At 47.5% G+C, this 16,223-nt stretch overlaps 1 long non-coding RNA gene across 1 annotated transcript in view; it reads right to left on the bottom strand.

The window, feature by feature from the left end:
- The window catches only part of LOC148131055 (uncharacterized), a 65,386-nt gene that overhangs the window by 12,392 nt on the left and 36,771 nt on the right, over positions 1–16,223 (bottom strand). The window lies entirely within an intron of this gene.

Here is a 16,223-nt window from a genome sequence, read left to right as displayed (position 1 = left end):
TGAAACTGTGCCATGAAACCCAAGCTTTAGTGAGTATTAAAAAGGGGGGTGGGGTGGGATGGGGTTGTTAAGGCTGTGATTGCAGGAGGGGTGGTTAGTATTAGCCTTCCAACGGGCAGGCACCAGATGGGGTGGGGGAATGGCTTGGGAGATGGAAGAAGAGACACTGTCTAGGGCAGTGGTCGCCAACCAGTGGGCCGTGGACCACTGGTGGTCCATGAGAAAATGTTGGTGGTCCGCAGAGAAATGTTCTCCCCCCCCCCAAAGCAATTAATCCAGGCTGTACGGGAACACAAAGCTGCGCCGCCCACATGGCCCACGGGAACACAAGGCTTGCGTCGCTTGCATTGCGAACAACATGAGGTAGTGAGGGGAGGGGGGAAAGGGCGAACGGGGGGAACTTGCCCCTCTCACCCCACACGCCTGGCCTGGCCACCGGGCTGCTTCTTTCCGCTTCTTTCTTCTTCTGCTTCTGACTGCACGCAAGGAAAGCAGCCAAAGTCTTTCTTTCTCTCCCCCAAACTCTGCCAGAAATGAGTCTTTGGGACCCTGCAAGGCCTCCTGCTCCAAGTGGTTGTACCGGCATAGATTCATTTCTGGCGGAGTTTGGGGGAGAGAAAGAAAGACTTCTGCGGCTTCTGCTGCTTTCCTTGCATGAAGCCAAAAGTCTCTCTCTCTCTCCTTCTCTCTCCCTGAGAACGGAGCTGGAGACAGTATCCTGCGATCCCAAACAATCGATCGGTAGGAAAATGGGGTGGGTGATTTTCCTGCAGTCATTTTTTTAGGGAATTTTCCCAGGGGGTCTCTGGTCCGCAGGATTTTAAATGATGAGTTTGGTGGTCCCTGAGGTCCAAAAAAGGTTGGCGACCCCTGGCCTAGGGAATGATTAGATAAGCGGCGACTTAGCCCTCAGATACATAACAGTTGCAGGGAATTGAATTGAATTGAATACAGGCGATCCTCGTTCATTTAACCACCATTTTGAAGTTAAAACGGCCCCGAAAGAAGTGACTGATGACCTTTTTTCATACGACTGTTACAGCATCCCTACGTTCAGGTGATTAAAATTCAGGTGCTTGGCAATCGGTTCCTATTGATGACAGTTGCCGCATCCCGGGGTGAGGTGATGATGCCCATTTGTGACCCCCCAATGACCAAACTCAACAGCGAAGCCAGATTCCCTTAACAACGGTGTCCCTAAGATAACAACCTCAGGGATTCACTGAACAAACACAGTGAGAAAGGTCGTAAAATTGGGGCGAAATTCCCTTAACAAATGTCCATTTAGCAACAGAGATTTGGGGCTCCATTGTGGCCGTAAGCCGAGGACTGCCTGTACCTTATTGGGCCAAGTGTGACTAGGCATGCAACGAATTTGTCTCTGGTACGGAAGCACTGAGGAATAGGATCAGGAGAAACTACTCCCTCTAGTTTCTCAGGCTGTAAAGGAGACGCTGGGAAATTTGTACTGTCAGAATTGCAAGACGGGTGTCACTCTTAGTGTCAACGTTCCAGAAAACCTCCCCACTCCAACCAACAACTCCGAGACAGACATTTTCTCAAGGGTTCCTTTTATTAGAGTAGTAGTAAACTGGCACATCTGGGAAATCCCGAATCTGAAAGTTCTGGGTTTTCCCTTCAGTAAGTAAGAAATTACAAATCTACTCCCTGCATCCCTCATGGCATCACATGCCCCAATCACCATCCGTCCCAACTTGGGACGTCCTCTCACCCAGGTGCAGAAATAACATGACCTTGACTGAGAAGAAGAATGCTATTATGTCTAACCACATATGCTCCGAGAAATTCCCCCCTCCCATTATTTTCTCAGGCTCAAGAATGTGGCAGCGCGGAAGCCTCTGGTGCTAATATGGCTTCCAAAGCTGACACTTAGGCAGCAAACACAACCAGATGAACTGATTTTATTTTACTGTAAGGCTACATTAACAGAATCTTACAGGTCCAAAAGTACAAATCTCCCACTGTCACCTTTACATCAGAGGTGGTATTCAGCCGGTTCGGACCGGTACTGGCATACCGGTAGTGGATAGTTCGGATAACTGGCAAATACCACCTTTGGCTGGCCCTCCCCCTACCCTATCCTGTCCTATATTCTCTTGTTTTTTACCTCAGCTGATTCATGTGGCAGAGTGGATTGCTGCCCCTCAGCTGAGGTAAAAATGGCATACCGGTAGTGAGTAGTTCGGATAACCGGCAAATACCACCTTTGGCTGGCCCTGCCCCTACCCTATCCTGTCCTATATTCTCTTGTTTTTTACCTCAGCTGATTCATGTAGCAGAGTGGATTGCCACGCCTCAGCTGAGGTAAAAATGGCATACCGGTAGTGGATAGTTCGGATAACTGGCAAATACCACCTTTGGCTGGCCCCGCCCCTACCCTATCCTGTCCTATATTCTCTTGTTTTTTACCTCAGCTGATTCATGTGGCAGAGTGGATTGCTGCCCCTCAGCTGAGGTAAAAATGGCATACCGGTAGTGAGTAGTTCGGATAACCAGCAAATACCACCTTTGGCTGGCCCTGCCCCTACCCTATCCTGTCCTATATTCTCTTGTTTTTACCTCAGCTGATTCATGTAGCAGAGTGGATTGCCACGCCTCAGCTGAGGTAAAAATGGCATACTGGTAGTGAGTAGTTCGGATAACCGGCAAATACCACCTTTGGCTGGCCCTGCCCCTACCCTATCCTGTCCTATATTCTCTTGTTTTTTACCTCAGCTGATTCATGTGGCAGAGTGGATTGCCGTGCCTCAGCTGAGGTAAAAATGGCATACCGGTAGTGAGTAGTTCGGATAACCGGCAAATACCACCTTTGGCTGGCCCTGCCCCTACCCTATCCTGTCCTATATTCTCTTGTTTTTTACCTCAGCTGATTCATGTGGCAGAGTGGATTGCCGCGCCTCAGCTGAGGTAAAAAAAAACAGCTCACCCCACTAGTGCAGACACAGAGGGCGGTTCTTGAGTGTGCGTGGAAAGCGCTCTCTCATAGAACCAGTAGGAAAAAAAATTGGAATCCCACCACTGTTTTACATCCTTAGAAACTGGGGAGTGTCCCTTCTGAGTCTCTTTCTCCAGCCATTATGCAGCTGAGGGCTAAGCCACGCGTCCCCCAACCCCCAGGATTGAGTCCACAAATGGGCCTTGAGCCGTTCAGAACCAGGCCGTGGAAGTGGCGGGCGAGCGCACGCATCCCCACTTGTGCAAGCAGCAGGCGAGGACGTACATGCATGCCCTTCGCTTGTGCCTTCCCCAAAGGCAGAAAGGTTGGGGAACTCAGGGCTAAGCCACCTCTTACCTAACTGTTCCCTAAGCAGCATTTCTTCCCCCTCCCTTGTGTCTCAAGGTCTTTCTCACATACCGTTACAGAACCCAACTCCCAGAATTCCCCTGTCCAAAGGGAGTTGTGGGCCTTCTAAGAGCTGCCATCCCAAGGGAAGCCACCAGGGGGAGGAACACTAATGAATGGAGTTCCAACTCCACCCAAGGAATTCTGGGAATTAGCTCAATGGTGCCAAATTATTGGTTGTTCTCTATTCAGGCCTACTCATGATCACAGCCTTCTGGATTACTGGACTACAGTTCCCTTCATTGCAGCCCACAAGGCCAAGGACTCTACTGGCTGGGAGTCATTGGAACTGTAGTCTGAGATATATCTCCAAAGCTGGCATGTCAGGCTTCAATCCCAATAATTCTCAGCCTGAATCGACTGTAGTTATATAAACTGGAATAACATTTTCCACGCTTCCCCTTGGTTAGCCTATTACAGTTAGTCCTCGACTTACAGCTATCCACTGATCAACTGTTCGAAGTTACCACAGCCCTGAAAAACGTGATTTAGGATTGGTCCTCACACTTACAGCTATCGCTGTGATCCTATTTGGCACGCATTTATGACGGTTGCAGCCTCCCGAAATGATGATGTAATCATCATTTGCCATCTTCCAAGCCGGCTTCTGACCAGCAAAATTGATAAGGGAAAGTGGATTTGCTTAACAACGTGATTCACTTAATAGCTGTGGTAATTTACCTAAGAACCATAGCAAAGAAAGGTACTTAAATTCGGGCACAACTGACTTCACCACCACCACGCTTAACATGGGAACTTCTGGCTGGTGATAGTGGTTGTAAGTCAAGGACTACCTGTGGAATCAATATACAACAGAAGAGACACTCACATTTTCTCTGTTTAACCCAATGGGGATCTCAGGTGGCATGGGAGAATTGCGAGGATAGGCTGGCTGGGGAATTCTGGGAGTTGAAGTTCACAGGTCTTAAAAGTTGTCAAGTTCGAGACCCCCAGATGTAGACAGTGGCTCTGAGTTACTCTGAGTTACTGAGTTTCTCAGTTACTCTGAGAAGCACAGAGCTGAAGACACAAGCCTGAAGATGATGAATGAGACTTCATTGAAACGTTGCCTAGATACTTCCAATCTTACGCGGGAGAAAACCCGAATAACAAAAGATATATATATATATGGCATTCAGCTTTGTTCGGGTATTTTCCCACGTCATTGTAGTTGTGCTTTTAAAGTTGTAGCAACGTTTCGGCAGAATCTCATCTGCCATCATCAGGCTTCTGACGGAATTACAGAATAACTAGAGTTGGAAGGAATCTTGGAGGTCATCTAGTCCAGCCCGCTGCTCAAGCAGGAGACCCTGACAGAATTACAGAGTAACAAAAGTTGGAAAGGACCTTGGCCACTTATCATATCTCCCCAATCCTTCTTTTCATTAGAATAGGTTCCAATTTCCAATTCCTGCAACCATTCTTCATACGTTGTAGCCTCCAGTCCCCTAATCCTCTTGGTTGCTCTTCTCTGCACTTTTCCTAGAATCTCAGCATCTTGTTTTTACGTCGCGGCGACCAAAACTGGATGCAAATCCTGCAAGTGTGGCCTTATAAACTGGTATCAACACTTCACGTGATCTTGATTCCATCCCTCTGTTGATGCAGCCTAGGACTATGTTGGCTTTTTTGGCAGCTGCAGCCCACGGCTGGCTCCTATTTCAAGGAGCCACTCAGCCCGAACTGGGCCTGAAGGTCAGCAGATGGAGGGAGCGGGCCACCCCCTCAGCCACCTGTCTGCCTCCTCAGCACCCAAGCCTTCCCCTTTTCTTTGTCTCAAACAGCCAGGGGGACAATAAGCCACCATCCTTGGGCCTCTCGGAGGAAGCTGCGAGCCGAGGGGTTGGCGGTTTGGGGGCCCTGCCATCTGCAGCTGTCCCTAGATTCTGCCAGCATCCCAGGGGGGAAGGAGGGGTGAGTGTGTTGGGTTTCAACCATCTTGCTTGAACATCTGATGATCCATCAGGGAGCCTCCTTCACCGTCGTGTCTCTTCCAGCCCCCGGGGCAAGACGGTGCGGAGAAATGGCTGTGAAATTCAGCCATGCAGAAATGAAACGGAGGGAGAAATGATAGAAAGCTGCCAGCAGAGGTTTTGGTCTGAATGCCCCATTTTGATGGGGGTGATAGCATTTTTCTTCAAACAGTAGGAAAGTAGGGGGGAAAGTATTGGATTTTTTTATTTTTATTTTAAGGCTGACCTCTAAGTTTTCAGGCATTGGCATAACATTTTATAGAAGGAAGGAAGGAGAGAGGGAGGGAGGGAAGGGAGGAAGGGGAAGTGAAAGATGGAAAGAAGGGAGGAAAATGGGAAGGAAAGAAGGAAGGAAAAAGGAAAGAAGGGTGGAAAGAAAAGGAAGGAAAAAGGAAAAGGAAGAAGGGGAAGGAAAGAAGGGAGGGAGGAAAATGGGAAGAAAGAAGGAAGGAAAAAGGAAAGAAGGGTGGAAAGGAAAGGAAGGAAAAGGAAAAGGAAGAAGGGGAAGGAAAGAAGGGAGGGAGGAAAATGGGAAGAAAGAAAGGAAAAAGAAAGGAAAGGAAGAATGGGAAGGAAAGGAGGGAGGGAGGAAAATGGGAAGGAAAGAAGAAAGGAAAGGAAGGAAAAAGGGAAAGGAAGAAGGGGAAGGAAAGAAGAGAGGATGGGAGGAAGAAAGAAAATGGGAAGGAAGAAACGGAAGAAAGGAAGGAAAAGAAAGGAAAGGGAAGGGAAGGAAGAAGGGGAAGGGAGTGAGGGAAGGAGAGAGGAAAGGAAGGGCTACATACCATTATTTCTTAGAGCAAACAAAAAGAGTCAAAGTCGTCATGGCGAATTGGGTGGCATAGAAGTTTAGTAATCAGTAAATAAATCAGTTCATAAACTACCCAGATAATGGCAGCACGTGCCGGCTGGGGAATTCTGGGAGTTGAAGTCCACAAGTCTTGAAGTTGCCAAGGTTGGAGACCCCGTTGTAGACTTTGGGCTTGCAAGTTCTCACAACCTTTTGCAAGGCCCACAGAGCAACGGCAGGGTGGCCTTCCCTCCTCTCCCCCACCCAGCTGCCCATCTTCCCCTGTACAGGTGGTCCTTGACTTACAACCCTTTGTTTAGTGACCGTTCCAAGTGACCACGGCGCCGGGGGCGGGGGGGAAAAAGGAACGTATGGCCATTTTTCACACTTAACAACCGTTGCAACATTCCCCCAGGTCACCTGATCAAAATACAGATGCTCAGCCACTGACTCGTATTTACAATGGTCGCAGCATCCGGGGGTCAGGAGGGATCCCCTTTTGTGACCAGCAAACTGAACGGGGAAGCTGGATTCACTTAACGACTGTGTGACTTGCTTAATAACGGTGGCCAGAAAGGTCATCCAATGGGGGGCGGTACTCACAAGTGTGTCTCGCTTAGCGACAGAAATGTCGGGCTCAATTGTGGTCGTAAGGTGAGGACAACCTATTTTGTGGGGAGGACAATAGACATGTGTACCGAAGGCCCACAACTGTCTCCTCTCACCTGGCGCCATTTTGACTGGCTTGGATGGGCACCACGGGAGTTGTAGTCTGAAGGTCAGGGGATTATGGAAACTGTAGGGAGGCATCTCATTTTATCGCAGCTTTATAGTGTCAGGATTCCGGCAGTTACCCCCATTTAAATCATGAGTTTCGAGCCAAACTTCCAAAACTTAAAGAAGATTTATTAGGAGTAAACATGCCGGCACTGCCTGAGTGTAGCCGACTCTGAGCCACATCATTCACTGTCACCCTTGACCCTGGTTTTCCCTCCACCCCCTGGGTGTATCATAATTCATATTCTCCAATGGGACACATCCATAGCCCAGAGTCGTCAATCACGCTCTCCAGTTTGAATTTTGCACGGCAGAAACTTCGGTCACCTAGTTACCGTCTTTGAAAACATTGATGGAATGCACTTTCGGTTTGCAAGCTGCCATACTGCTCCCCCCTCCCTTTCTGTTGGCCACTCTAAAAAGACCCTAGAAATATTTTATGAGTTGACAGTTCCATTCCTTCCACCTCCACCTGTTCGCTCTTCTTCCTTGGGACAGGAAAGGTGGCAAGTGCATTCGTGAAGGGGGCATGGTGGTTGTGAGTTGTGGTTCAGTTCAATGGGGAAGGGGGCGAGATGCTGGCTGAGACCCTCCAGCCAAAATGAGAGCCTCTTCCAAGCCCCCCACCCACCCATGCCATGGAAAAGCCACGGAACACAAATCCCCTCCTGCTACCCTGAATAACAAGCTGCATTTCTTTCCTCGAGTCTTGCTGAAAGTGTCTGGGTGTCTAAAAAAGGTTGGGGGGCACTGTCTTAAGGGTTCCGTATATATACACCATAGCTACAACAGTTGGCATCCCGGGAGGTGTGGTGTACTGGTATCAACTGGGAATAGGGTGGGCACGGCTATTGGTTTGAAGCAGGGATTCTCAACTGGGCGTACGAGCAGGGGTGGCCTTCCAAAATTTCAGCAACCGGTTCTCTGCTCGGTTGCTGGGTGGGCGTGGCCTAGTTGGCCTTCTGCACCACAGGAGGGGAATCTTCACCCACCCTGGGCTTTCCTTGAGCCTCCCTCTGGGATTTACTGGTTCGCTGAACTGGGTGATTAAAAACGATAAATTTAACTACCGGTTCATTTGAACCGGTGCGAACTGGTTGCAGCCCATTCCTGGGTGTGGAGAAGATATTCCAGGGGTGTGTGTGAAAACTTGGGTCGAGAAGCTTCAAAATGATAAGTGGATGTGCATCACGATATGCTTATCCCTATTTTCTTTTGCAAGGGGTGTGAGAATATATCAGCAGCCTTCTACGGGCGCAGGATATCGAAAAGGCCAGGTGCCCCTGGTTTAAAAGAAAAGGAGGTGGGCACACAGGATCGCAACTGGCTGAATTCAGCCAGTAATTCAACATTTTTAAAAATTTCCGTTGCTTTTAAGAGGGGTAGACTTCAACTCCCAGAATGTCAGGGCTCCGACCAATCCGGCCCCGTTCAAATCATCAGTCTCTAGCCTCATCTCTCGGAGTAAAAAAATAATGGATTTATTAAGAGTGGCCGTGTTGGCGTTACCTGGGTGCAGCCGACTCTGAGACACATCATTAATTTCCCCCTTGACCCTGGTCTTCCTCCCACCCCACTCCCTGGATGTATATTCTCCAATGGGACACATCCATAGCCAAGAGTCATCAAATAACAGATAACAGAGCATCAGAGTTGGAAGGGACCTTGTAGGTCATCTAGTCCAACCCCCTGCCCAAGCGGGAGACCCTACACCATTTCTGACAAATGGCAGTCCAATCTCTTCTTGAAAGCCTCCAGGGATGAAGTTCCCACAACTTCCGAAGGTAGCTTCTATTTCATGGGTTGATTGTTCTCAACTGTCAGGAAATTCCTGCTTATTTTCGGGTTGAATCTCTCTTTGGTCAGTTTCCATCCATTATTCCTTGTCTGGCCTTCAAAGATGCCTTGGAGAATAGCTTGGCCCCTTCCTCCTCTCTGGGGCAGCCCCTCAAATATTGGAAGGCTGCTCTCCTGTCTCCCCTGGTCCTTCTCTTCCCTAGACTAGCCAGGCCCAATTCCTGCAACCGTTCATCATATGTTTTAGTCTCCAGTCCCTGAATCATCCTGGTTGCTCTTCTCTGTACTTTTCAATCATGCTCTCAAGTCATACTCTTGTGCGCCGACAGCTTTGGGCTGCCAAGGCAATTATGTGAGGCATTTAAGGAATGCACAGCTTTCTCCCACTCCCATTCTGCGGGCAACTAAAACGACCAAAGGAGTATCTTTTTAGTTGACACAGAATTCCCCAGCCAGCTCTGAATTCTGGGAGTTGAAGTCCCCTTAAAGAGGGCGGAATTACAAAACACAACTGTAGCTGCTATTAGCAGCAACATACAAGTAGTTCTCCATTTATGACCGGTTGCTTAATGAATGTACAAAGTTATGACGGAGCTCTCCCAGAACTACTTACAACCCATTTTGGGGGGTGATGATGGCTGCACACACACACACACACACACACAAATAAAACCACGCCGGGATCACGTGACCACATTTTGGGTCCTGTGGTCACTTGAGGGCAATTTATGACTTTGGGGGACCTTTTCCAGAGTTTTATTTCCACTTCTGCCCCCCCCCCAAAAAAAAACTCTGCCCATTGGGGGTGGAGGAGAAAAATCTATTCACATAACAACCTTAGTGAGAAGCAATCGTAGCTTCCAATCTGGACACAGAATGACTCGGCTTACGACCGCAAGGACTGTGATTATGGTTGTAAATTGAGGATTACTGTACATCAACCCTACCCAAAGCTGGGTGGGGATCATGGAGGTTGTAGTCAAGATGGGGAAGGGTGGTCTAGAGAAGTAGAAACACTCCCCCCCCCCAAAAAATAATGTCCAAGAATCCCACTTGACTTGGCTGGCTGCTTTGAGGTACACTGGATTGGGTGACGGACAGCCGGGCATCTCTCTTTGGTTTTCCCCCAGACCCCCAAATCCTGCCCCCTCCCCTCAGGACCCTTCCCCCTCCAGGGTCTGGGATCTGGGCCCTCCCCATACCGCGCCTAGATCTGACCACGCCTTCTGCCCGCTCTCCAGGCAGCCGCGCGAGAGGCGAGGTGCAAAAACCAAGTTCTCTAGCGAGACTCTTTTGTATACCACAAACTTTTTGTATATTTTTAATTCTGCTGCAACATGATAATAAATTCATTTCAATAAAAAGTGTCTCACTGGCCTGAGTCTTTTATTTCCCCCTCCTGCTGATTTCTGCTAAGCAACAAGACTGCGCTTTCTGTGGGGGGGGTCCCGTTCCCCCGTCCCCCGCCCGGTACCTTTTCTGCAATGGGTCGTTCCCTCACAAACATTTCAGGACCCAACTGGGTAACATCATCAGTGCTTCAAGGGAGGGAGATTTGGGGAGGGGGTGAGCAGGAGGGGAGGAAGAAGAGGAGGAGGAGAGCGACTGTGGGGGTCATTGGTGCTCTCTGAGTTTGGTTGACTTCTTGCAGACGTTTCAGGACCAACTAGGTAACATCATCAGTTAGATGGTAAGGGGGTTTGAGGAGGAGGAGGAGGAGAAGGAGGAGGAGGAAAAGGGGGAAGAAGAGGAGGAAAAGGAGGAGGAGGAGGAGGAGGAGGAGGAAAGGAGGAGGAGGAGGAGAAGGAAGAGGAGGAGGAAGAGGAGGAGGAGAAGGAAGAGGAGGAGGAGGAGGAGAAGGAAAAGGAGGAGGAGGAGGAGGAGGAGGAGGAGAAGGAAAAGGAGGAGGAGGAAGAGAAGGAGGAGGGGAGGAGGAGGAGGAGGAGAAGGAAGAGGAAAAGGAGGAGGAGGAGGAGGAGAAGGAAGAGGAGGAGGAGGAGGAGAAGGAAAAGGAGGAAGAGAGGAGGAGGAGAAGGAAGAGGAAAAGGAGGTGGAGGAGGAGGAGAAGGAGGAGGAGGAGGAAGAGGAGGAGGAGAAGGAAAAGGAGGAGGAGGAGGAGAAGGAAGAGGAGGAGGAGGAGGAGGAGAAGGAAGAGGAGGAGGAGGAGAAGGAAAAGGAGGAGGAGGAGGAGGAGGAGGAGAACTACGGGGGTGCTCACTGAGCTTGGTTGATTTCTTGCAGATGTTTCATGACCCAACTAAGTAACTTCATCAGTGCTAGAAAGGAAGAGAGGTTGGAGGAGGGGGGGAGAGGGGAATTGTATGGTCCTTGGTCTCTAAGCTTGGTTGTTCTCTTACAGACCTTTCATTACCGAACCAGGTAATATCATCAGTGCTAAAAGGGAGTGGGGTTTGCTCTCTGTTTATATACAGTAACTTGCCCTTCCAGTGTTGGTCAAATGTCCTTGGTGGTTCCATGATTAAGCTATTATTGAGTATTCGATTGTTTGTCCATGTTGAGAGTTCCTTAATTGTCCCATCCACACTGAGAGGGCAAGCCACTTGGATATAAATAGAGAGCAACCGCCAAATGCTCCTAGCACTGATGATGTTATCAAGTTGGGTCATGAAATGTCTGCAAGAAAACAAACTCAGAGAGCAGCAAGGACCTCACAATTCTCCTCTTCCTCCTCCTCCTCCTCCTCTTCCTCCTCCTCTTCCTCCTCCCCTCTCTTCTCCTCCTCTTCCTCCTCTCTCCTCCTCCTCTCCACAAGCCCCTCTCCCTCTAGCACTGATGATGTTCCCTAGTTGGCTCATGAAATGTCTGCAAGAAAGCAACCAAGCTCAGAGAACACCAAGGATCCTCAATTCTCCTCCTCCTCCTCCTCCTCCTCCTCCCTCCTCCTCCTCCTCCTCCTCCTCCTCCTCCTCCTCCTCCTCCTCCTCCTCCTCCTCCTCTCCACAAGCCCCTCTCCCTTCTAGCACTGATGATGTTCCCTAGTTGGCTCATGAAATGTCTGCAAGAAAGCAACCAAGCTCAGAGAACACCAAGGATCCCTCAATTCTCCTCCTCCTCCTCCTCCTCCTCCTCCTCCTCCTCCTCCTCCTCCTCCTCCTCCTCCTCCTCCTCCTCCTCCACAAGCCCTCTCCCTTCTAGCACTGATGATGTTCCCTAGTTGGCTCATGAAATGTCTGCAAGAAAACAGCCAAGCTCAGAGAGCACCAAGAGCCGCCACAGTTCATATAACAACATAGAATAGTTGGAAGGGACCTTGGAGGTCTTCTAATCCAGCCCCCTGCTCAGTGGCTGTCCAACCTCTTCTTAAAAACCTCCAGTGATGGATTGCCCACAACTTCTGGTGGCAAGCAGTTCCACTGGTTAATTGTTCTCAACCCTGAGCTACAGAGATTCTCTTCTCTTCATCCCTCTCCCTTTCTGCAAACTGACTGGATTAGGAATTGCCTAGACATTAGGAGTGGGAGATTAATGGATTTATGATTAATAGTTTTTAATTTTTAAAAAAATTCTTAACAGGAAGCCCAGGTGAAAGGAAAGACAGTGAGAAAAATAGGGAAAGGGGAAAGGAAAAAAAAAAGAACAGTGACGTCCCATTTTTTTTCAGTGCAGCAAATTACATAATAAAGTTACAATCTCAACTTTTTAAGAATAGTGGGTCCTAGCCATTTCTATAACAACCACCTATTTTAAGCCTCAAAACTCAAAGTCAAATTTTCATTTTCCCCCTCCTTCTCTTTCGACCAGAAAGGACACCAGCAGTTTCCAGGTGGAAGCAATGCTAGAAACATTTCCCCCTTAATTAGAACCGTCAATTTTGCTGTCTCCTGCCGGCTCCATCCTCTTTTCAACCCGTTCCTCCATGGTGGGAGTTGACACACCTTTCCATTTGTGTTCAGATGAAATTCTGGCTGCAGTTGGCAGATGATATAATAACAATTCCCCCCAGTTTTCCTCCCAATATCTTTATCCCACAGTTCCAAAAGAAGCATTTCTAGTTTCTGTTGTGGATTTGTTTTGAGGATCTTCCAACTCTGTTCTGATTGATTGATCGATCGATCAATGGATCGATGGATCAGAGGCCCATATGGAGAGGAAGAGACCTCCTGGTGTCTCCTACACATATTGACAACCATCCTCTGGCTGAGTTTTCGCTGCCCTCTCTTGTCGTTACAGGTTGCGAATTTTTGCAGGTGAAAAATGCCACCTTTTTCCAGATGCAGAGAGCGAGGGCAATATTTGAGATCAAGGCATCTTGTGGATCCCTTAGGAAATTAGGGGAAAGGATCCCCACACCTCCTGCTTAGGCAGGAGTTGGACTCAATCAGTGGTCGCCAACCCGCGGGCCAGGGACCACTGGTGGTCCGTGAGAAAATTTCAGTGGTCCACAGAGAAATGTCCCCGCCAAAGCAATTAATCCAGGCTGTGCGGGAACTCAAGGCTGTGCCATCCACATGGCCTGCGGGAACACAAGGCTTGTGTCACTTGCATTGCGCACAACATGAGGTAGTGAAGGGAGGGGAGAAAGGGCGGAGGGCCCCATTCATCTCACGCGCCTGGCCTGGCCACCGGGCTGCTTCTTTCCGCTTCTTCCTTCTTCTGCTTTTGGCTGCATGCAAGGAAAGCAGCCAAAGTCTTTCTTCCTCTCCCCCAAACTCCGCCAGAAATGAGTCTTTGGGACCCTGCAAGGCCTCCTGCTCCATGAGGCTGCGCCGGCAAAGACTCATTTCTGGTGGAGTTTAGGGGAGAGGAGAAAGAAAGACTTCTGTGGCTTCTGCTGCTTTCCTTGCATGAAGCCAAAAGTCTCTCTTTCTCTCTCTCTCTCTTTCCCCCGCTGAGAACGGAGCTGGAGACGGTATCCTGCGATCCCAAATAAAGAACGATCGATCGGTAGGAAAACGGGGTGCGGGATTTTCCTGCAGGCTTTCTTTTGGGATTCTCTGGTCCACGGGATTTAAAATGATGAGTTTGGTGGTCTGTGTGGTCCAAAAGGTTGGCGACCCCTGGACTAGATGACCTACAAGGTCCCTTCCAACTCTGGTTATTCTCTCAGATAATCCATCTGTAAAATCCTTCAGCAGATTTGATCGTATTTTCAATGTTCTCCTCCCCTGTGGCACATTCATGTGCCAGGATGTGGGTGGGACCACCTGGGTAAAATCTGAGCGCTTGTCTTTTTACACACACACACACACACACACACACACACACGAGGTGTGAACAAAGCTATCGCCGAGCTGATTAGGGAATAAAAACTAGGAGGAGCATTAAAATCCTTGCTTTGGGGACAAGCGCATAAACTCCATGCAGGATGTGGGCATTTCAGCCACAGCCCTCCTGGTTCAAGAACCACAGGAAATCCTTGACTTACAACAGTTCCTTTAGTGACCATTCGAAATTACCACGGCCCTGAAAAGGGGGACTTATGACCGTTTTTCACCCTTTAGACTGTGGCAGCCGAAATTTGGACGCTCAGCAACTGACTCATATTTACGATGGTCACAATGTCCCCAGGGGGGGGTGTCACGAGATCCCCTTTTGCGACCGTCTGAGAAGCAAAGTCGATGGGGGAAAGCCAGTTTTGCTTAACAACCAGGTGGACTCGCTTACCAACTGAGGCGATTCGCTTAACAACGGGTGGCAAGAGAAGTCATAAAATGGGTCGGAACTCACTTAAGAAATGTTTTGCCTAGCCACATAAAGGTTGAACTCCATTGTGGGTCATAAGTCAAGGATTGCCTGTAGATGGCAAATAAATTTAAGACATAAATTCACAATGAATCAATAATTGCATTTTTTGTGAAGTTAGGGTTACCAACTCTTGCAAGGTGGAATAGCCACTCCCACCCTTTACGTCCAGGAGAACTGGGGGGGGTGGGGGGAGGATAATTTCCTAAGAGATTTTCTCAAATTACATCCTTGCTTTGCACTGAGGTTTCTTGGTCCTCAGGGTTATTCCTACCTCTCATTACATCACCCAATTCTTTTAAAAATATTTTTATTGTACATTTTTCCTTTTCCATCACATTTCCAGTTTTGCAACATCAGTGTACTGGTTATATCAAGTCCTTGATTTGATTGCTTATTGTACCCTATGACTATCATTAAGTGTTGTAATTGATGATTCTTGACTCTTGATGAATGTCTCTTTTCTTTTATGTACACTGAGAGCATTTCCACCAAAGAGAAATTCCTTGTGTGTCCAGTCACACTTGGCCAATAAAGAATTCTCTTCTCTTCTCTTCTCTTCTCTTCTCTTCTCTTCTCTTCTCTTCTCTTCTCTTCTATTCTATTCTATTCTATTCTATTCTATTCTATTCTATTCTATTCTATTCTATTCTATTCTATTCTTATTGTACCCTATGACTATTATTAAGTGTTGTACCTTATGATTCTTGACTCTTGACCAATGTATCTTTGCCTTTATGTACACTGAGAGCCTTTGCACCAAAGACAAATTCCTTGTGTGTCCAATCACACTTGACCAATAAAGAATTCTATTCTATTCTATTCTATTCTATTCTATTCTATTCTATTCTATTCTATTCTATTCTAATTCCATTCCATTCTATATTCTATATTCTAATCTCTCTTCTCTTCGCTTCTCTTCTCTTCTCTCTTCTCTTCCGTTCTATATTTTCTCTTCCTTTCCCTTCCCTTCTATATTCTATATTCTCTTTTCTTTTTTCTCTCTTCCCTTCTATATTTTATCTTCTCTTCTCTTCTCTCTTCCCTTCCCTTGTCTCTTCTCTTCTCTTCTCTTCTCTTCTCTTCTCTTCTCTTCTCTTCTCTTCTCTTTCTTCTTTTATTCTATTCTATTCTATTCTTATTGTACCCTATGACTATTATTAAGTGTTGTACCTTATGATTCTTGACTCTTGACCAATGTATCTTTGCCTTTATGTACACTGAGAGCCTTTGCACCAAGATAAATTCCTTGTGTGTCCAACCACACTTGGCCAATAAAGAATTCTATTCTATTCTGTTCTGTTCTATTCTATTCTATATTCCTATTCTATTCTATTCTATTCTATTCTATTCTATTCTATTCTATTCTATTCTATTCTATTCTACTCTACTCTACTCTACTCTACTCTACTCTATTCCTTATGCTGTTCTTTCTTATTCTATTCTATTCTTATTATCTATTCTATTCTATTCTATTCTATTTTCTGTTCTATTGCTATACTATTCTATTCCATTATATTCTTTCATTCTTAATACTGTTCTGTATCAGTTTTGCAACATCAGTAGAGTTCCTGGCCTGGGATAGAAGCTGTTTTTCAGCCTATTTGTCCTTGTTTTTATTGTCCTGTACCATCTGCCTGGCAATCATAGTTCAAAAACAGGGTTCCCAGGATGAGATGGATCTGGGAGAATGTTTTGAACTTTCTTAAGGCAGCGGGAACTGACCAGAACTACTGGTATATGTGCATGAAAGTCAAAAATAAAATGGCATGGGCTCCATCTGGTGGGGATTAAAGGGTCTGGTCTTTGATTGACTTTT

The sequence above is a fragment of the Notechis scutatus genome, chromosome 3 (genome assembly GCF_049901735.1).
Source record: "Notechis scutatus isolate UNSWTSFEM ecotype Mainland chromosome 3, rNotScu1.2, whole genome shotgun sequence".
Taxonomy (NCBI): domain Eukaryota; kingdom Metazoa; phylum Chordata; class Lepidosauria; order Squamata; family Elapidae; genus Notechis; species Notechis scutatus.
The sequence above is the reverse complement of the archived record's forward strand: the minus strand, read 5'-3'. Positions and strand labels throughout refer to the sequence as shown.